This window comes from Bombina bombina, chromosome 5 (assembly GCF_027579735.1).
Source record: "Bombina bombina isolate aBomBom1 chromosome 5, aBomBom1.pri, whole genome shotgun sequence".
NCBI classification, from domain to species: domain Eukaryota; kingdom Metazoa; phylum Chordata; class Amphibia; order Anura; family Bombinatoridae; genus Bombina; species Bombina bombina.
The window spans coordinates 1,081,448,514-1,081,471,841 of record NC_069503.1 but is presented as its reverse complement, the minus strand read 5'-3'; positions in this window follow the sequence as shown (position 1 = coordinate 1,081,471,841).

The following is a 23,328-nucleotide window of genomic DNA, read 5'->3' as shown; positions in this document are numbered from 1 at the left end:
AAATATATATAAAAAAGAAAATCTTAAAAATTTTTTTATTTCTTATATTTAATATATTTTCTTCCCTTTACCTGTCTCTTTGTAGTAGGTTTCCTAATTCCTTCAGATGGACTTCATCACGGTTTTTCTTCCTCCCCTCCATCTTCTTTTTTTTTTTTTAATTAAACATAAATGATTTTTCATTCTAATAATTTTCCCGCGCACAAAGCCATTCCACCTGAATTCCAGTAATTGCCATCCAGCAGATTAGCCATATCCCACCAGTAGTAGTAATTGACAGTAACATCAGTCGTGGTTAGCTCACAACCATATTGAGAGCTTTCTGATATAAACTTAATTTATGACTTCAATGTCTGTCCATGATCATAAGTAGTTTTGAATAATTCCTAACTGGGGAGGTAACGTGGAAGTCTTGTGGTCCTTTTAAACATAAATTATTTTTCCCACTTTCTGCCTCTCTGTTCCCAGCTCAAAATTTGACACTCACCCTTCATCTGTCATTTGGTATTCTCACAGTTCTGTCATTCAGTTAGTTAATTCCAAAAAATAATTCTTAAAAATGAGTAAATACGATATATATATATATATATATATATATATATATATATATATATATTTATTTATTATATATATACATTTATTATTTATATATATCTATATCTATCTATCTATATATATATATATATATATATATATATATATATATATACATATTCATATACATATACACACATATATACATATATACACACACACACACACACATTATAGAGGTTTGTACCTTTTAAAAAAAAAATGTTAGTGGTCCACGGTATTCAACATTGTGAGTTTAGTGGTCCCTGAGGTCAGAAAGGTTGGCGGCCCCTGATCTAAGAAACCATGATGAACTATCTATGAACTGTTGTACTGATATTGAACTGTTGTTTTTTTCTGTATTTTGTTATATGACATTTGTTCTTTGGGGAGTAAAATCCGTATCTTGTTACCAACGTAACCATGCAGCTAAGAGCATTTTTACATTCCTATGTTATCTTGTTGTTCAAGGATGAATGTCTCCAGTCTCATACAAATGACTTTATGTCTGTTAAGTTGTATTACCTAACTTGTGATAGGGGGTGTGTATGAAGACCCTCTGTTTCGTTACATGTATGTGATTTGTAATATATAATCCAGCCCTGCTAAGAATAAATTAGCGCAGACCTAGATTCCATCGTGTGTGTATGTCTGATTCTTGCTCTACAAGGCCTTGAATGTGAAATACTAAATTCCAGTGATAAGTGTAACATACTGATTATTATTATGAAGATTATGAAGTGGTACACCGGCGATCTCAAACCTAACAATACCACATAAAACCTCCTTTTCACAGTAAATGTGCTATAAGCATTTGTAAGTCTGTCTGCAGGACTCACCCAGGAAAAATATCTCTGCAACCAGTTCACTATGAAGGAGTCATAAAAAAAAAGGATTATACACATGAACCCACACAGCCACTCTCTTTGGTTTCACCATACTGTGAGTGAAATGAAAACCCTGCAGGGTGAACATGGTGAACATTGTGATGCAAACTCTTCAGAAAAGCACCATACTAGGAAAACATATGGATACAAAATATCTCCTTGCAAGGCACCTGGGTATTGCTCGTTAATTGGTGGCTACATTTAGCCAACAAACAGCAAGCGCTACCCAGGTGCTGAACCAAAAATGGGCATGCTCTATCTGAATCATGAAAGAAATAAATGTGGGTTTCATATCCCTTTAACTACCTCAATTTTCCCTGATAGAGTGGGCTGGAGCCTCTGACTAAGATCTGTGTGCCAAAGGCAGTGTAAACCTCTTCACTTACATCCCTGATTAGACTAATCAGGAAAACCAACTGTGAATCTCCTGTACACTGCAGCACAATCCATTGTGGGTCATTCAGAATATGTCACTGGTGGAGCTATACATGTCTTGCTTGTTTTACATTTATAATTACCTTCTGCTTTAAATGGATGTTCTGCATCTTGCAAAACGTCTGCATTTAGTAAAGCATTTAATAAAATCACACCTTGACATATTACAGACTTTTTTTTTACTTTTATCTATTTCTGTTAACGTTGTCAGCCCTTTTTTAGTTGCACATGGTGCTCTAGAGAGCTTGCACACTATGTTCAGGGCAGGGGCAGAACTACCGGTGGTGCTGCGGTTGAAACTGCGACCAGCCCCGGCGGGAGGTCCCCCAGGGGGGGCCAGCTTTAGCACAAAAAAAAAATTCAACTTTTTTATTTTTTTTTATTTTTTTCAATAACTAGTTCCATGATGAATTCAATGATGATCCCTGATCCCTGACTGTAGTGCTGACATTGGCGCCTCCTCCGCTCCTGACTGACTTCACGTGTAGTCAGTCAGTGAGAGAGAGAGAGAGATTTCACTGAGCGGGGTGGCGTGAGATTAGCATAGTCAGTATTGGGGAGATCCAGACAGCAGAGAGGAGGTGCACATCAGCAGTGGGAGGAAGACAACAGACAAAGGTGTCTTCAGTATAGAGAAGACAGTTATGGAGAGGAGGAGTGTGGCAGAGGAGAGGCTGCAGACTAATGCGCATGCACTTTGTGGCAACAGGGAGCCACAAAGCTTGTGCGACTTCCTCCGAGTGCAAGCGGTGTCCAAGAGAGGATTTAAAGCAAGCTCAGCTGGGATCAGTTGTCAAAATCTCTGCCTCAGACCCCCACAAGCCCATCTCCCGTATGTTTCCAAGGAAGATCTGCACAGAGTTACATGTAAGTGTTGCCATCTGCTGCAGAAGGGTAATGTCCATTTATTTACAATGCTGCAAATATACGAGAAAGGGTAGATGGATGTCCCTCTATTTAAATTATATCTTGCATTATAGTTGGAAAGTTTTCTTTTTTTTCATTAAAGAAAAAAATATAGGTTTAATGTGCCCTTTAAGATTTATTGGATATTGAGTAATACCTATAATATATATTTTTTAAATTTTGTTTTAAACATGCATATGTATCAAATTCACATTTTTTTTGGGGGGGTGGGGGGCCTTTCTTAGATTCTTGCCCCTGTAAACAGTATGATCAGCTGCAGAGTGGCTGCAGGGGCTTGACCCAATCTGACGTGGTTATGTAGCTCACAAAGTGGCTGTGGTGTGCAGCATCTGATCTGATGTAGGGCTAGGATTGGTAGATCTGAAGTCTGATGTGGGTATGTATCTGACAATGAGACAGCAGAAACATGGGTCTGATGTGGGTATGGAGCTTCAAGGTCATTGCTCTGGTCTAATGTAGGCATGTGGCTGACAGATGGGCTGGAGGGTCAGGTATCTGATATAAAGTCTAATGTGTATATGTGGCTCATATAGGGGCTACAGTCTGATTTGAGGTTGAATTAGAACTCCATCTACGACCCCTGGTAGGGATGCCACCTCAGCCATGTTTTTCTGGACAGTTATAAGTTACACATGCTGCAGGATGTTGAGGGAGAAACAAAAATAATAATGTTTATTAGCATTATTCATGTGCTGGCCAGAGGCACAATGCATCTTTCTCCCTGCACGCCCTATAGCAGGCTAGATTACGAGTGGCACGCTAACTGTTGCGCACTGATGGAATTAAGGCGCATCTTACAAGTATTAGAAGATGAACATAAACACATTTGCTTGAGTGCAATTGAATTTAAGGCGCATCGGAATATCAGGAGCTCTGGTTAACTTTTACACTTGACAAAAAAGTTTGAGCGCTTTAACTTGCCCTGTAACTTTTTTATACATACATGCACATAGTTATCCACACAAACAAGCATACAAATACACACACACATATATATATATATATATATATATATATATATATATACACATGTTATGAACCTCTATTTTTTATAAATATTAATGATAATTGTGTTTCTATATTTAAATTAATAAAAAACCTATTATACACCTTAATATAACTAATTTTGGCTTGACATGCACATACAGAGTTTATGTGCCTGTATAAAAATGATTTTTGTGCTAAAGCCAGCATGAGTTATTTTAAGATGCATTATGCATTATTTTACTTAAAAATATTTTTAAAATATTATTATAAATTGTTATTATTATTTTTTGTTAAATTAAGTTATTTCAATTTCTAATAAACTATAATAATATAATAAACTATATTGATAATTAATTATTAATAATAATTATTTTCTATATTTTAAAGTAAAAATAATACAAAACACACCCTAAAAGAACTCCTGTCGGCTTTAGCGCAGATGAAGAAAAATGTTTCGTTGTTTTTTTCCACTTGTGCTAAACTTCACAGGTTTTAATTTTTTTTTGCTAAAATACAAATATATAAGGTTTAAAGCTTAAAATGTCAGAAGAAGCGCAATATATTTACTCCCTCAACAGGGGGAAGAATTAGAGGCTACGCTAATTTCCCATCCTCTTTCTTTTATTTTGTAAAATGAAGGTCTATATATTTTTTAGTACTCCGGGTTATTTTCAGATCTCACTGTAGCTTCAAGCTTGATAAAGATCTGAAATGCGTTGCTTAAGGATTGGCTCACAGTGACTTCTGTAATTTGGTTTGCACAGACGAACTCCAAAGACGCAGCTACGTTGCTTTACTACTTCGGAGCTGGACGGCTTTGTGGAGGGGCGGTTGTAGACAGCTGAGTATAGGAAATGGTAGAAGCCAAATAAGTGAGTTGATTGAAGACAGACTCCATACTTATATGAGAGTATGGATATATGCAGCATTAGGTGGAAATGATTATCTGATTAGCTTTGCTGTTTCTTTGTAGAGGAACTTTTGAAGTTTTGGAAATTTTGAAGTAACTAAAAGGAGGACTGTTTTCTTGCTTTTCATGAGTTTTTTTCGTTGATTTTTTGGACATTTTATATTTCATCACATTATTTTAACTTAACATATGCTTTTATATGATCTGTCGTATATGTGTTTATAATATAAACTATGTGTTCTGTTTTGACTTATATTTCATTCTTACATAGTTTACTTTCCCCTTGCGATATATACTTTGGCACTTGTACACAGTCTAGGTTGTGTGAGAATAATCTCTGTTTTTAGGAATAAAATCCTGAATATCCTGTGACTGCTTGCATATAGAAATCCAGCGATAAGAACCTACTGCAGGTTTGAAACGTTGTTGGTTTGTTTGTTATACTTATGGACCCTGCCTAAGAAAATAAAGGTCTTTTAAAAAGATATTCGGTGGCTGGAAAATTTGATTGTTTGCAGTTCAGTGGAGACCTGGCTAGTTTCTTTGCTTGCCGCACTCTGGAGAGTGTGCTGTCTTCCCCCGTTGATAAAGATTGATAGTAGAGTACTATACCAGGATACATTGTTTGCAATCATATTAACATGCTGATATTTAGTGTACAATAATTTTTTACATGTTTTCAACACAATGTTTCTTTAATAATATTCATATCTTAGTCGTTTCATATTCATAAAGAAATAATTGTCTGAATATAAACACTTGACATTAATCTTATGTCATCATGTTCCTTATTTAAATGTCTTATGAAAAAAGATATGACACAAATCTTATGTCATCATGTTCCTTATTTAAATGTCTTATGAAAAAAGATATGACACAAATCTTGTGTCAACATCTTCTTTATTTAAATGTCTTATGAAAAAGATTTGACATAAATCTTATGTCCTCATCTTCTTTAAATGTCTTAATAGAAAAACTTGACACTATTTTGTTGTCATCATATTCTTTATGTACATGTCTTAAAAAAAAGATTTGACATGATTCCTGTGGTTTTTTTTCCTTCCCCTTCCCCCCCTTTTTTTTTTTTTTTTACATATTTTACGCATTCATTTTAAAAATGACTATAAGCCTAACATTTATCCACCTTTGAATAAGAGCCTTCTTGCTTTAAGACATGTTTCAGACATTTTGTGATTGCCTAATAAATTATGAATTAAATATAAGTAATGATAATTATTTGCTAACAATCACCTAGATTACGAGTTTTGCGTTACGGTTTTAATGCTGAAAAAATGGACATTTCAGCATAAAAACAATAACGCAGCCATTATGAGTCATGTCGGTATAGCTATACCGCAAGCATTTTAGCCTGTAACGCAACGTCAATCCCGCACTCAAAAAAATGAAGTTTTTGCATGGGATTTCCATAGCGCTGGTATTACAAGTTGTGCGTTCCAGCCTATACCAACACGATCCATTCCGCTATCTGAAAGCAGTAGTTTTGCGCTACAAAAATGTTTTACAAAACTCATAATTAAAATGCTACAAAGTACACTAACACCCATAAACTATCTATTAACCCCTATTCCGCCACCCTCCCGCATTGCAAACACAATTTAAAAATGATTAACCCTAATCTGCCGCTCCAGATATCGCTGCCACTAATAAAAGTTATTAACCCCTATTCTGCCACTCCCCGACATCGCCACCACTATAATAAAGTTATTAACCCCTATTCCCCCGCACACCCCAAAATCGCTGACCCTATAATAAAGCTATTAACCCCTATTCCGTCACTCCCCAACATTGCCACCACTAAATAAACCTATTAACCCCTAAACCGCCAGCCCCCCACATCGCAAAAAACTAAATTAAACTATTAAGCCCTAAACCTAACAAACCCCTAACTTTAAATTAAAATTACAATATCCCTATCTTTAAATAAATAAAAACTTACCTGGGAAATTAAAAAAAACCTAAGTTTAAACTAACAATTAACCTAACATAACTATTATACTAAAATTAAAATAACTACCAATTAAATAAACTAAATTACACTAATAAAAAAAATGAAGTCTAAAATTACAAAAAAAAAATAATACTAAATTACAAAAAAATAACAAACACTAAATTGCGAACAATAGCAAACAACATTATCCAAAATAAAAATAGTCATTTGAATAGCCAATATAATTTCAGTAGCTCTCATCCTATTGGCTGATTTGAATAGCCAACAGGATTTCAGTAGCTCTCATCCTTTTGGCTAATTTGAATTTCAAAAATCAAAGCAGCCAACAGGAATGTAAGGGACGCCATTTTGAAAAGGCTCCCTAGCATTGAAGATTCAGTGTACGGCGGTGACCGTATGACGAGGACACTCCGTGCCAGATATCTTCAAGGATGGATACGCTCCGCGCCACCGGGATAAAGATAGAAGACGCCGCAGGGATGAAGATAGAAGATGCCGCCTGGATGAAGATAGAAGACGCCGCCTGGATGGATGAAGACCTCTCAGCCTGGATGTCCGGACTTCAGAAACTGTAAATGGATCGTCGGGGGTTAGTGTTAGTTTTTTTTTAGTTTTTTTAGGTGGGTATTTTTTTTAGATTAGGGTTTGGGCTTTTTTAAAAGAGCTCAATGCCGTTTTAAGGGCAATGTAAAAGAGCTGAATGCCCATACAAATGCCATTTTCAGGGCAATAGGTAGCTTAGGTTTTTGTTAGAGTTAGGTTTTTTATTTTGGGGGGTTAGTTGGGTGGTCTTTGTATTTTTTTACAGGTAAAAGAGCTGATTTCTTTAGGGCAGTGCCCTACAAAAGGCCCTTTTAATGGCTCTTGGTAGTTTATTGTAGGCTAGGTTTGTATTTTTATTTTGGGGCGCTTTTTTATTTTTATAGGGCTATTGGATTAGGAAAATTGTTTTTATTTTGGATAATTTCGTTTGTTATTTTTCCTAATTTAGTGTTTGTTAATTTTTGTTATTTTAGACTTACATTTTTTTTAGAAGTGTTAGTTTTTTTTATTGTGTAATTTAGTTTATTCAATTGTTAGTTATTTTAATTTTACTATAATTTTTTTAATAATTTTTATATAATTTTTAATTTTTACTATAATAGTAATGTTAGGTTAATTGTTAGTTTAAACTTAGGTGTTTTTTTATTTCACAGGTAAGTTTTTATTTATTTTAAGATAGCAATATTGTAATTTTAATTTAAAGTTAGGGGGTTGTTAGGTTTTTTAATTTAGTTTTTTTGCGATGTGGGGGGCTGGCGGTTTAGGGGTTAATAGGTTTATTTAGTTATGTTGATGTGGGAGGCCAGAGCTTTAAGGGTTAATAACTTTATTTAGTGGCCGCGATGTCGGGAAGCGGCAGAATATGGGTTAATAGCTTTATTATAGTGTCGGCGATGTTGGGGTGAGGTGGAATGGGGTTAATAATTTTTATTAGTGGCGGCGATGTCGGGGGCGGCGGATTAGGGGTTAACTTTATTTCGGTGTCTGCGATGCCAGGGGCAGCAGATTAGGGGTGTTTAGACTTGGGGTTTATGTCAGGGTGTTAGGTTTTTTTCCTACATAGACATCAATGTGGTTGCGTTACTGAGCTTTTCATTCCGTGCTTCAGGTGTTTTTTCTTATACGCTCTCCCCATTGATGTCTATGGGAAAGCGTGCACGAGCACGTCAAAGCAGCCCTTGGATTTTGTGCGGTATGGAGCTTAACGCCACCATATCGCATGCACAAGTCGGCTTTTCTGAAACTTGTAATGGTAGTGCTATGGAGGGTGAAATAACCAACTTTTGTTGTGTTCGTTTTGCACCCTCTATAGCGCAAAACTCGTAATATAGGCGAATGAGCGTTCAGTTAAATAGACTGTTAAAAACAGTTTTTCTCCCATATATGGTTTTAAAGAAATGCTGTAAGGATAATTCAATCATTACATCTTGTATAATAACATTTATGGTGAAGAATCTATTTATTACCATATATGGCACTAATCAATGGTTAATACAATAATTGAATTGTTAACACTTAACAATTGTTCAGTACTACATATGGTTAAAAACGTCACTGTATATGGCAGTGAACAGTTATAATAGTTAAGTAATTTAATTTACCATTGTTTAGCACCATATATGGTTTTAAAACTATTGCTTCAAAACAATGTTTAATTGAACATCTATTAATAGCAAAACATGTTTGTTACTTTTATGCTAGTCTTATTTTAAACTCACTAGATAATTATTAACTTACTAGATAATCCCAACAACATGTATTAATGAAAGAAGACCTTTATTTGCACTCATGAGTGTCACACCTATTTCAATAATTTCATTTTTTAAAATATATTTTTATTATCAAAAAATATTTGCAGGAAAAAGTATGACTGTTTCAGCAGCATACATCCATATGCAGTGGATGACCTGTGCAACTATAATCAAACATTACACCTTTATAGAGAGCTAATAGTGGTATTTTTAAATTATATATATTTTTATAAGGCATTTCAGATAATACCTATCAATGTCAAAACTTTATGGCCCGGATTGCAAGAGGATCGCTAATTATAGTGCTAAAATTATTGCACAAATTGATATGACAAGTCCATGGCAAAACAGATTTACCATAGAAGGATTAGCGCGGTGTACATCACTTTAGCTCACTCTATACTTACAATGGCTATCATAACCATGGTAAATATCTCTAATATTACAAGTTGAAAGTTATGGCTTGCTCTTGAATGCTAGGGTTAAAACAAAAGTTTCACAAAACACCTGTGAAATACATTAAATACATTCAAATAAAGTATTAAACTCATATATAAACATTTTAAAATGTAATATTGAAAAAAAAAGAGTTTTAAAGGGGTATTAAAGGGATATGGTATATGACAAGGTTTTGGACTGGGAAGGTCTCAGCGGTGTGTGTATTTGTCTATGTATATACATATTATTGTCGGTATATACAAGGTTGCAAAATTATTATTTATTATTATCTTAGCAATAACCTCCAAAAAAAATTGGTGTACTTATTTCAGCAGTTGCCAACCAATAAAATGTATATACGTAACAATTAAAAATTAATATTTATTCCTTTGTTCTAGATTAGTTAAAGTTATAAACACCTTGAATTATATTTATGTAGAAACTAGATTATGAATCAATTATGCACACTTTATCCGTTACAATATTCTATACAACAGATAATAAAATATATATCTTTAAAATTAACCTTACCCACAATGAATCGCATTAAAATACCACAATGAAATATGGACCACTAACTTAACAGTGCTTAATTAATAACTACCAGAGATTTAACCACAATAACCAATTTATGTACAGTTCTGAAATAGTTCACAATAATGACTGACTTATAAATCTGGAATGCAAAATCCTGTCTAGAAAATAAATTACTTAGCATTAAATATGACTGATTCTAATTTACACAGGACTATTGATATAAACTTAAAACAGCAAATATGCTCTTTAAATTACCAGCTACAATCTAATTATAGCTTTAGAATTCCTTTGATTTAAAACATTAAAAATATAGAGCAATCATATGCTATACATCGCTAAATAAACCAATTTGAAGTTCAGCTTTTTCAGATAAATCCAGTTCACCTCATATGAGAAGTATTGCAATTATGGATAAAGAAAGTTAGGCCCAGGCTTGCTTTATAGATACTGTGTTTCAAAAGGCAGTAGTTCTGAGTCAGTCAAAATTCCAGCAAAAGACCAAAAGACCTCTTTTCCTTCCTCTTGCATGAGTTTATCAAGTGATAACCCTGCCTCTATTTTGTAATCATTGGTGAACGTTTTTGATACACACTTACCGAAGCTTGTCCCTTTGATAGGCCCTTAACAGAGCTTGTCCCTTATTGGCTTACTTGGAAATGTATTGGCTCTAACAGTCAATTTGTTTGGCTGTTATACCAGTTTTAGTCCACTAGGGGGCATCAGACAACTAGAAATGCAGTCTCATTATCAATATAGCTAACAGTAAATACAGTTTACTATATATCTTCAAATGTATATTTAATATATTCACTATTTTCTGATATTAATATGTTCAGCATGTGTGGGACCATAAAATACTGTTTACCCTGAGTATTTTCATACTAAACATGAGTATATTACGTATACTATTTTAAAAATGCATTTAAAAATCATATTTTCTATGAAAGGATTTAAAAGGATTATTATACCTTCAGCATGGACTCAACTACTTTCTCAGTTATTCTCAGTTATTTCTCAGTTATTATCTTAATATTCATATAGCTATATTTATATTGGATTATTATCCCATATTAATATAAATATTGCATATCTGTATATCTCTTGCTGAGTGTGTACTTTACAGCACCAATTGCATATGCACTTATTAGATGTCGGAAAAATATGAGAATAGGTTATTTATTTTTAAATAACTTGGACATTTTAAGTTGACTATATAGCTACTTATTAAATTTAGCAAATACTTATCTAATATGTTACTGTTAGGCATTTCTTCTCAGATCCTCAACTATACATTTATTTACAGTCTGAGTCTAAATGAAATATTTGAGAGTTATACAGTTGATATAGACAAATTTCTAATTTCTCTTTACTATTTGACAGAGTCGTACCATCTGAACTCCATGGATTTGAACTCATCATGGGACAATTTGCACCGAAGTTTGAATGGTCACTTTCCCCTGTAAAACCGTTTTTTCTTCGCATATACTTAGGCTTCAAAGGTTGGATATTTTAAACTGACTACTTCATTGCAGGGGTTCCTCAACTTCACTAATTTAAACAAATGTTTCCCTTTTGCTCTCTCTTAGATATCTTGAGCAGCGAGGGAGTTCAGTGTTACAAATAGCTTCACAAATAAATGTATTATTTGGTGTAGATAAATAAATAAATATATATATATATATATATATATATGTATTATTTAATAACACTCACAGATATCCTGACATTATATATATATTAGACAAGTATGCACTGTTGTTCTTAATGTGCTCTATTAGTCATGTTTTGTTTTTCCTAGAATAACGTTATTATTATGTGCCTTGAGGCTTGCTAGGATTTCTCTTTTTGCTCTACATATATATTTATTTATATATATATATATAACTATATATATATATATATATATATATATTTGTGTTTATATGTGTAAATATGTATGTGCACACATACATACATATAAACACACATACAGTCATGTGAAAAATAAAATACACTCTCTTTGAATTCTATGGTTTTACGTATCAGGACATAATATCAATCATCTGGTCCTTAGCATGTCTTAAAAATAGGTAAACACATTATCAGATGAACAACTCATGACATATTACACTGTGTCATGATTTATTTAACAAAAATAAAGCCAAAATGGAGAAGCCATGTGTGAAAGACTAAGTACACCTTATGATTCAATAGCTTGTAGAACCACCTTTAGCAGCAATAACTTGAAGTAATGGTTTTATGTATGACTTTATCAGTCTCTCAGATCGTTGTGGAGGAATTTTGGCCCACTCTTCTTTACATTGTTGCTTCAGTTCATTGAGGTTTGCTGGCATTTATTTATACACAGCTCTCTTAAGGTCCCATCACAGCATTTCAAAATGGTTGAGGTCTGCACTTTGACTAGGCCATTGCAACACCTTGATTATTTTCTATTCCAGCTATTCTGTTGTAGATTTGATGGTGTGAATGGAATCATTGTCCTTCAGCTTGACCCAATTTTCGCCAAGCTTTAGCGTCAGATTTGACTCTAGAAAACTTTGGTATACAGAGGAGTTCATGGTTGACTTAATAACTGCAAGGTGACTAAGTTTTGTGGCTGCAAAACAAGCCCAAATCATCACCCATCCACCACCATGCTTGACAGTTGGTATGAGGTATTTTAGCTGGTATGCTGTGTTTGGTTTTTGTCAAATGTGGCGCTGTGCATTATGGACAAACATCTCCACTTTGGTCTCATCTGTACAAAGGACATTGTTTCAGAAGTCTTGTGGTTGGTTCAGAGGCAACTTTGCAAACCTAAGCTGTGCTACCATGTTCTTTTTAGAGAGAAGAGGCTTTCTCCTGGCAACCCTTCTATACAAACCATACTTATTCATAGTCTTTTTATAACTGTCATTTTATGAACTTTAGCATTTTACATACTAAACGAGTACTGTAGAGTCTGAGATGTAACTCCTTGGGATGAATTTGCTGGGACATCCAATCCTAGGAATATTGGTAACACTCTAATGTTTTCCACTTGTAAATAATCCTTCTCACTGTAGAATGATGGACTTTAAATTGTTTGAAATTGGCATTATGACCCTTCCCAGATTGATGGGCAGCAACAATTGCTTCTCTAAGATCATTGCTGATGTCTTTCATCCTTGGCATTGTGTTAACAAACACCTGAATGCTCTGGACCAGCAAACTGCTAAATCTTCAGCTTTTATAAAGGTGGCCACACTTGCTGATGATCAATTAATCAAGTGCATTTGTTTAGCAGCACCTGGCTGCTACTTAGATTCTTGATTCCTATGGAAGCACTAAGGGTGTACTCAGTTTTTCACACATGACTTCTCCATTTTGGCTTTATTTTTGTTAAATTAATCATTACACGGTGTAACATATCATGTGTTGTTGTCCATCTGAGGTTGTATTTACCTAATTTTAAGACCTGCTAAGCACCAGATGATTGCTATTATGTCCTGATATGTAAATCCATAGAATTCAAAGAGGGTGTACTTTATTTTTCCACACAAAACTATATATATATTTATATATATATATATATATATATATATATATATACACACTTACTGGCTACTTTATTAGGTACACCTGTTCAATTGCTTGGTAACACAAATTGCTAATCAGCCAATCACATGGCAGCAACACAATGCATTTAGGCATCTAGCCGTGGTGAAGACAACTTGCTGAAGTTCAAACCGAGCATCAGAATGGGGAAGAAAGGGGATTTAAGTGACTTTGAATGTGGCATGTTTGTTGGTGCCAGACAGGCTGGTCTGAGTATTTCAAAAACTGCTGATCTACTCAGAATTTTTGCACAACTATCTCTAGGGTTTACAGAGAATGGTCCAAAAAAGAGAAAATATCCAGTGAGCAGCAGTTAGACAAAATTGCCTTGTTGATATCAGAGGTCAGAGGAGAATGGTTTGAGATGATAGAAAGGCAACAGTAATGTGGGGGATATTTTCTTGGCACATTTTGTGCCCCTTAGTACCAATTGAGAATTGTTTAAATGCCACAGTATACCTGAGTATTGTTGATGGCCATGTCCATCTCTTTATGACTACAGTGTATCCATCTTCTGATGGCTACTTCAGCAGGATAATGCACCATGTCAGAAAGCTCAAATAATCTCAGACTGGTTTCTTGAACATGACAATGAGTCCACTGTACTCCAATGGCCTCCACAGTCACCAGATCTCAATCCAGTAGAGCACCTTTGGGATGTGGTGGAACGGGAGACTTGCATCATAAATGTGCAGCCGACAAATCTGCAGCAACTGCGTGATGCTATTATGTCAATATGGACCAAAATGTCTGAAGAATGTTTCCAACACCTTGTTGAATTTATTACATGAAGAATTAAGGCAGTTATGAAGGCAAACCGATACCAGCAAGGTGTACCCAATAAAGTGGGCAATGAGAGTATATATGTATGTATATATATATATATATATATTTAAAAAAAACTAAAGCTATTAATCATTACATTTAAAGAGGTCCAGCTCACTTAAATAAGAGAGGAATTGGCATAAATTCAGTCCCAATTAAATACATTTTTGAATCACCCCAAATATAAGGAGTTTAATAAATTACTTCAGGATACGGTCAAACATTTAGAACTGAGATTGATCATATGAAACTTAGTGTTTAAATGGTCAGCATTTCCCCTATTACATGTTCTAAGGTTTATACATGGAACAAATTTTCTGGTGAAGGTGATTGTCTCAGAAGGAAAAAGTTAAAGTTTAGGGTTAGAAAGACTAAACAGAATAAATGAGTCATCTTTTCAGATATTGAGGGTATGGATAATGTTAAGTCAGATAAGACATTTCTCAGCTACTAGTGACTCAAGTTGACAATCAGGTGATGAAGAGGTGATAGTAAGTCCAAAAAGTGTACTCAAGTTCCCATGCTAAGACATTAGACATTAGCACAGATTAGAACAAAACCCATTGTAACCAGAAACAAAAGCAGGAATTTCAGATATAGTAACAAAAAGTCATGACACAATTAGGAGTCTGGAATTCCTTAGTGATAGTGAAGGGGATTTAAGATTATCTGCCAATGTTGTTACCCAAGGTGTTGATAAGTTGGATTTTCAGAGGGTCACCGAGAGTCAGAAGGAGGAGGAGACACAGGCAAAGGCCAATGGGGCAACAAGAGATACTTACATGAAGGGCTCCAGCAAAATATGCAAAATTTAAAAATGATTCATTTATCCCATATTGAATTAAAAACTAGAGAATTAAAAGTTTGCATTTAGGTTTAGGCTTTGTTCCCACAACAACATTTAACTTATTTGAAACCGTTGTGGATGTGAATAGGCTGGCTAGGGGCATTACACTAAAGAAATACTTTTGAAAGACAAAAAATCTAAGGAAGTGGAAAGTCATACTGATCATTATGATTATGTTGAAGCTAGTGATTTTCCTAAAATTCATGACATTATTGATTTTCCGGAAAGCTGTCTTTATTTACTTTTGCATGAATTAGGGGAGGCTGCTGAATTATATAAATTTTTAAAAGATATATACACCAAAATAAAAAAAATGTATCCCACGAAAGAAAAGGGACCATTCCTGGAAGCATTCCATGGGAGAGGGGAAGAAGATTTAGTGAAATCTGAGGACCACAAAAGGCTTGCCCCCAATTTAAATCAAGAACTAAAGCATGCTTTAGATGACCTTAAAAACAAAAAATAAATTGTCATCAAGCAGGTAGACAAGGGGGGTATCATTGTGGTCCTAGATAAAGGTTTTTATATATATGAATCCTATAAGATAGGGGGCGCCCTAAAAAGTAACAAAATATCAAACCTAGTATGGTATTAGATAAACAGATCAATTAAACAAATATTTTAAATCAAATATTATACTATGTATCACACACAATGTATAGACAGTTAATAGTACTCCAATAATTCCAATTATTCAAATACAGAGTCTCTGAGGAGTGAATTAATTGAGGGTAATCTTTAGGCAGCAATCTGTGAGAACCCGGCCAGGATCCCATAGAGATGATCTACAAAACAGAAAAGAGACAGATGCGCCACATGGCCCAATATTGTTTGTTCAACACAATGAATATGGTCTAGTCGTGCCAATGCAAACTCACAATTTAGGGAGCACTTCAATCAGTGCAATAGAAGCAGTCGGGGATCAATCACAGTCACCCAGCAGACCGACCTCTTGGATAGATAAGAATAATCTATAGTGGGAATATAAGGAGACACAGAGGTGCCTATATGGCCTAGTACAGTTTGGACCCAAGATATAGTACTGTCTTTAGGTAATATACTCACAATTGGTAAAGCATCTTCAGTGATGCTAGTCAGGCAGGATGGGATCAATACAGTCACCCAACAGACTATGACAGGGTTCCGACAGGAGGCAATCAGCAGAGGTCAAAAAAAGAGGCCAAAAATTGGTCCAAATAATGCACAAGAGCAAGTGTTTTATAAAAAAGAAATACGTTTACTATTAAAAACATGTAAAAACAAGCGACGCGTTTCTCAGCACACAGGCTGTTTCATCAGGCTTACAAAATATAACTAAAACACTTGCTATTTATAACCAACATATGTATCAACTTTAATTGGACACACCTGTTTGGGGGGTGGCATAAGGCCACTCCCTTTGAGAGCACCCTATCAGCATTTACTATAGTGGATGACATATGTAAATCACATTATAGATCATAACATTGTAATAAAATGATTTTTACCAACAATACAAGTATATTTATTTATTTATTTATTTCCCCATCTTTACAGGGAGTGCAGAATTATTAGGCAAATGAGTATTTTGACCACATCATCCTCTTTATGCATGTTGTCTTACTCCAAGCTGTATAGGCTCGAAAGCCTACTACCAATTAAGCATATTAGGTGATGTGCATCTCTGTAATGAGAAGGGGTGTGGTCTAATGACATCAACACCCTATATCAGGTGTGCATAATTATTAGGCAACTTCCTTTCCTTTGGCAAAATGGGTCAAAAGACGGACTTGACAGGCTCAGAAAAGTCAAAAATAGTGAGATATCTTGCATAGGGATGCAGCACTCTTAAAATTGCAAAGCTTCTGAAGCGTGATCATCGAACAATCAAGCGTTTCATTCAAAATAGTCAACAGGGTCGCAAGAAGCGTGTGGAAAAACCAAGGCGCAAAATAACTGCCCATGAACTGAGAAAAGTCAAGCGTGCAGCTGCCAAGATGCCACTTGCCACCAGTTTGGCCATATTTCAGAGCTGCAACATCACTGGAGTGCCCAAAAGCACAAGGTGTGCAATACTCAGAGACATGGCCAAGGTAAGAAAGGCTGAAAGACGACCACCACTGAACAAGACACACAAGCTGAAACGTCAAGACTGGGCCAAGAAATATCTCAAGACTGATTTTTCTAAAGTTTTATGGACTGATGAAATGAGAGTGAGTCTTGATGGGCCAGATGGATGGGCCCGTGGCTGGATTGGTAAAGGGCAGAGAGCTCCAGTCCGACTCAGACGCCAGCAACATGGAGGTGGAGTACTGGTTTGGGCTGGTATCATCAAAGATGAGCTTGTGGGGCCTTTTCGGGTTGAGGATGGAGTCAAGCTCAACTCCCAGTCCTACTGCCAGTGTCTGGAAGACACCTTCTTCAAGCAGTGGTACAGAAAGAAGTCTGCATCCTTCAAGAAAAACATGATTTTCATGCAGGACAATGCTCCATCACACGCGTCCAAGTACTCCACAGCGTGGCTGGCAAGAAAGGGTATAAAAGAAGAAAATCTAATGACATGGCCTCCTTGTTCACCTGATCTGAACCCCATTGAGAACCTGTGGTCCATCATCAAATGTGAGATTTACAAGGAGGGAAAACAGTACACCTCTCTGAACAGTGTCTGGGAGGCTGTGGTTGCTGCTGCACGCAATGTTGATGGTGAACAGATCAAAACAGTGACAGAATCCATGGATGGCAGGCTTTTGAGTGTCCTTGCAAAGAAAGGTGGCTATATTGGTCACTGATTTGTTTTTGCTTTGTTTTTGAATGTCAGAAATGTATATTTGTGAATGTTGAGATGTTATATTGGTTTCACTGGTAAAAATAAATAATTGAAATGGGTATATATTTGTTTTTTGTTAAGTTGCCTAATAATTATGCACAGTAATAGTTACCTGCACACACAGATATCCCCCTAAAATAGCTATAACTAAAAACAAACTAAAAACTACTTCCAAAACTATTCAGCTTTGATATTAATGAGTTTTTTGGGTTCATTGAGAACATGGTTGTTGTTCAATAATAAAATTAATCCTCAAAAATACAACTTGCCTAATAATTCTGCACTCACTGTATATTCTCATATGTGTTTCTCCATATATATATATATATATATATATATATATATATATATATATATATATATATATATATATATATATATATGAAGCCAGAAGACAGTTTAATGATCATTACATTTACTAAAATACTGTTGGATTTGTAGGAAGCACTTTATAAAGAGCTGTATGATTTGCTTGATGAAGGGCTAGTTAATAACATCATTCATGCTGACTTTTAATTACTTGCTAGTACAAAAAACAGTTATTCCTATCTTCTATTACCTCCCCAAGGTTAAGTCCTTGGAGGAGGTCAAGGAAAGACCTATAGTGTCAGGAATCGGTTTTCTCTTTAAGAAAGTGTCTAACTGGGTTGAATCCCTTTAACAACCTATTGTTTTTCAAATGCCTTAGTATTTGAGGGATACCAATCATCTATTATCTAACTTAAAAGTGGATGTGGTAGGCTTGTTTTCTGCCATCCCACTCCACTGTGGGCTTAAAGCAGTCAGATATCTCTTGGACCATTTCAGCAACTTTTATGTACTTTTATGTATTACTGAAGAATTATTTGGTTCAGATTTTCCATTTTTTGTACACTCATAATTATTTTGAATTTGAGGGTAATTTCTGTCTCCAAAGATGTGGGATTGCCATGGGGACAAAATTTGCACCAGCTTAGGCGAACCTTTTTATGGGTTGGTGGGAGCTGTCCCACGTCTTTGGAGAAAAAAAAATCCCTTTAGGCATTGCATTAAAACATATAAGAGATCTCTTGTTTATTTGGACAAGCACTGGGGATAAAGTTTTTCAGTTTGTAGGCAATTGAAATGATAATCAAGTAGGTTTACAGTTTAACTACCATTTCAATAGAAATAATATTCCCTATTTAGATGTCAATTTACAGACTTACCCAATAAACCTGGCTAACGGTCAGTTTCTTTGATTAAAAAGAAACTGCTCGGAGAAGAGCGACTTCATAAGAAAAAGTGACATATTAAAATCACAGCTTTTTACAATGGGGTTACTATCAAAAAGTTATCAACACAGCATTTCTAAAAGTTAGTCGTCTAAATAGATCTGACTTAATTAAAAATACCAAGTCTCATACAAAAAAGAATATGTTTGATAATTGTAAGCCTGTTTTTATTACTACCTTCAGTTCAAAATGTCATGACATCTGTGAGATTATTAATGCACATTTGTCAATTTTGACAGCTGAAGACAGTTTAAAGGATTATGTTTCCAAAGGAAGCAACTTTGTCATGTATAGCTTGCGGTCATGCCAAAGTCACTACAAATTTTCAGTCTAGGTCCACTCAAAGGATTTATGATTTGATTAATTTTACCAATTTAAAACCAAATTTCTGGTCTACTTTATAGAATGTTCTCAATGTTACCAACAGTATATTGGGTGCATTACAAGAGTCGTTCTGATGCGCATCAGGGAACACTTCAACAATATTGTTATAGGAGATTATTGCTCAGATCTTGCCAGACATTTTATTTTTCAACATAATCAAGATGTTCCTGCCTTTAAATGGCATGTTATTGAATGGATTGAACAACCACCTAGAGGGGCAATAGAATTGCTAGACTTCTCCACAGGGAAGCATTTTGGATCTTTAATTAAAAACTAGGAGGCATGGTTTTAATATTGATGGGTATTTAGTTAGTTTTTGGAGAAGGGATCCATGAATTGGTCTTTCGCTCTACATCTATCTCCATCCGGGTATTATAAAAAATCTGTCTCTCCTCTTAAGTTTTGTATCTATAAAATTATGAATAAAAATAAAATTATAATACACAGAATCATTGATTCATTGTTAAATTATGATTGGTCAGGGAACGTCCACAGTAAAACGGATCTCATTATTTAGAAATGTGGCTTTTCTCCTTTTTATACATTTTTATATTTCCTTTTGGATTTTGGTAATTATTGTAAATTATCCTGGGGTAATAAATACATGCCATTGTTATGGACTGTATCTGTGGTTGCATCTATGAAACTATTTTGCTACAAATAAAGGAGTGACTTTTAGAAGCTCAAAATATGTTTCTCATCTACTGCATTTAGTCACATTGACTTGGATTTATTTATTTTACTTTTATAACCAGCAGATGCAGATGCAGTGCCCTCCACTAATATTGGCACCCTTGGTAAATATGAGCAAAGCAGGCTGTGAAAAATTGTCTTTATTGTTTAACCTTTTGATCTTTTGTTAAAAATATACACAAACATACTCTTCTCTCATGGATATCTAACAATTGCAAACATTACACAGGTTTATAAAAACAAAATCTTTGTTAAATATATGTGTGATATTTCAAAAGAAGATGGTGCAGACATCACCTTGTTGCAAGTAAAAAGTATAAGGTTTATTGTACCATGCAGATATTACATCTAATAATATGTTATACCAACAGATTAGATCTGACACATTTCCTGTGCCACCAGGCACACTTCCTCAAAGATACTGACTAACATAAGAAGCTAGTTATATAGGAAAGAGATAGATTATCCAGCTAATAATCATCAGGTTGAATTAGTTGCTTTTCCAATTCACCTGTGTGGTTAACCCTGTAGGGTAAACCTATGTATTCATAACGATGATCAACTCTTATTTACAATGTATTAAGAACGTATTCCATAAAAGAAAAAGAAAAACGAAAAACTCATGTTATCAACATTAGCTTTAAAAATATATACACACATAACAAAAAATGAGAAAAAGGGAAATAAAAATTTAAATATTGTTTACTTCATCATGTTAATGGTTTCCTTAATGTATTGAAGGTGTTCCCTATTACCCTTACAATGAGAAGGAAAAAAAGAAGACAGTATAAAAACAAATCTTCTCTCCTATGTTGTTCCCCTGATTTCATGTACAAATGTATAGATGCCTAAATGCTTTCTGGTCCACATGAGCAGGGGAACAACACAAAAAAGTAAATATATCTGGGGCACAATTATTGGCACCCCTATGAATTCATATGAGATAAATATATTTGAAGTATATCCCAATTGATAATTTACATTTTTTAGTACACCTGGGTTACAAGGAACAGGAAATTGTTCAAGCATGACTTCCTGTTTCACAGTGGTATAAATATCAAGTAACACATAGGCCAAATCCCATTCATCACAATGGGCAAGACCAAGGAATATAGCTGTGATTTGCTGCAAAAGGTTGTTGAGCTTTACAAAATAGGTAGTGGCTATAAGGAAATAGCCAAAGCATTGAATATGCCAATTTCAACCATCAGGACAATAATTAAGAGGTTACAGTCAACTGGAAATGTTATGAATCAACCTGGAAGAGGACGTGTGTATACATTTTCTCAATACACTGTGAAGAGGAGGGTTTGAGTGGCCACAATATCTCCAATGATCACAGCTGGAGAATTGCAAAAGTTAGTGGCATCTTGGGGTTAGAAAGTCTGTAAACTCGACATCACCTACATCACCACAAGTTGTTTGGTAGGGTTTCAATAAAAAAAAGCCTCTACTCTCATCCAAAAACAAACTCAAGCGTCTTCAGTTTTCCAGACACTACTGGAACTTCAGTAACAAGATAGTAGGTAAAGTAGTACTAATGGTACCTATAGGTGCCAAATATTTTTGTAATCAACAAGCACCTGTTAGGGGGGCAATGTAGCACTAAGGAGACTCATAGATAAATGAGTTACAAAGTCTGTAACAAAAAAGAGTGAATAATACAGGAACGATTTTTAACCATTCATACTTTATCTTTATTGGTTTAACTATTCAATCATACAGGTTTAAAACACTTAAACTCTCTAGATATCAATATATAGCATAGATGTGTGAATAATACCTCTGAGAATCATGTATCTAGATGTGAAACATTATACTTGGTTTGTATGATATCAAGCAGTCAGATACAAACCTTATTTTTTGTAGCCGGCTATTAGTAAATTAAGAAATAATGCAGTAACAAGAGGACCTGTTAATATGTGGGATGTCAGATTATGAGATTAAAGCTATCTAGCTAATACTCTATCTGTAATTATAAAGTCCTTGCTTGCACAGTTAACTTTAGCACAGCTATTCAGTGTAATAGATTCTGTCTGCTTAAGCCCCTTCTATAGCGGGGGCTAAATTAACGTTTAACTGACTTGTTTCACTAACATAGCACAACGTCTGAACTCAGAATATAACACACATTTACAAGCTATTGGCAATCAAGAGTTATCATAGAGAGTAAGCGGTTAAAAAATGAGAGTATGAACTCTCTGAAGCCAGACCCCTGACATGTGTTTCGCTAACGCTTCCTCAGAGGGGAACTTCAAATGGGATTGGGTTCTATGGCCAGATGAAACCAAAATAGAGCTTTTTGGCAATAAACACCAGATGTGGGTTTGGTGCACACAGAGAGGTAGCCATACGGAAAAGTACCTCATGCCCATGGTTAAATATGGGGGTGGCTCTTTCATTTTTGGGGGCTGATTTTCGGCTAGAAGACCTGGACATTTTGTTAGGATACATGGCATCATGGACAATTATTAAATGTTAACCTTACTGCCTATGCCAGAAAGCTTAAAATGGGCCATTGTTGGATCTTCCATCAGGACAATTATTCAAAACATACATCAAAATCAAAACAATAATGGTTTACTGATGACAAAATCAAGGTCCTGCCATGGCCATCCCAGTCCGCTGCCTTGAACCCCATAGAAAACTTGTGTGTTGAACTGAAGAGGAGAGTCCACCAGTGTAAACCTCAACATTTGAAGGATCTGGAGACATTCTGTTTAGAGGAATGGACTCAGATTCCTTGCCAAGTATTATCCAACCTCATCAGGCAATATAGGAGAAGACTCAGATTTTTTATCTAAGCAAAGGGAGGTAGCACAAAGTATTGATTAAAAGGGTGCAAATAATTGGGCCACACATATATTTACCTTAGGGTTTTTTTGGGGGATAAACCGGTGTTGTGTTTGCATTTGTTTGATATCCATGAGATACAAAAGATTAAAAGGTTAAACAATAAAGACAAATTTTCTCAGCCTTCTTTACTC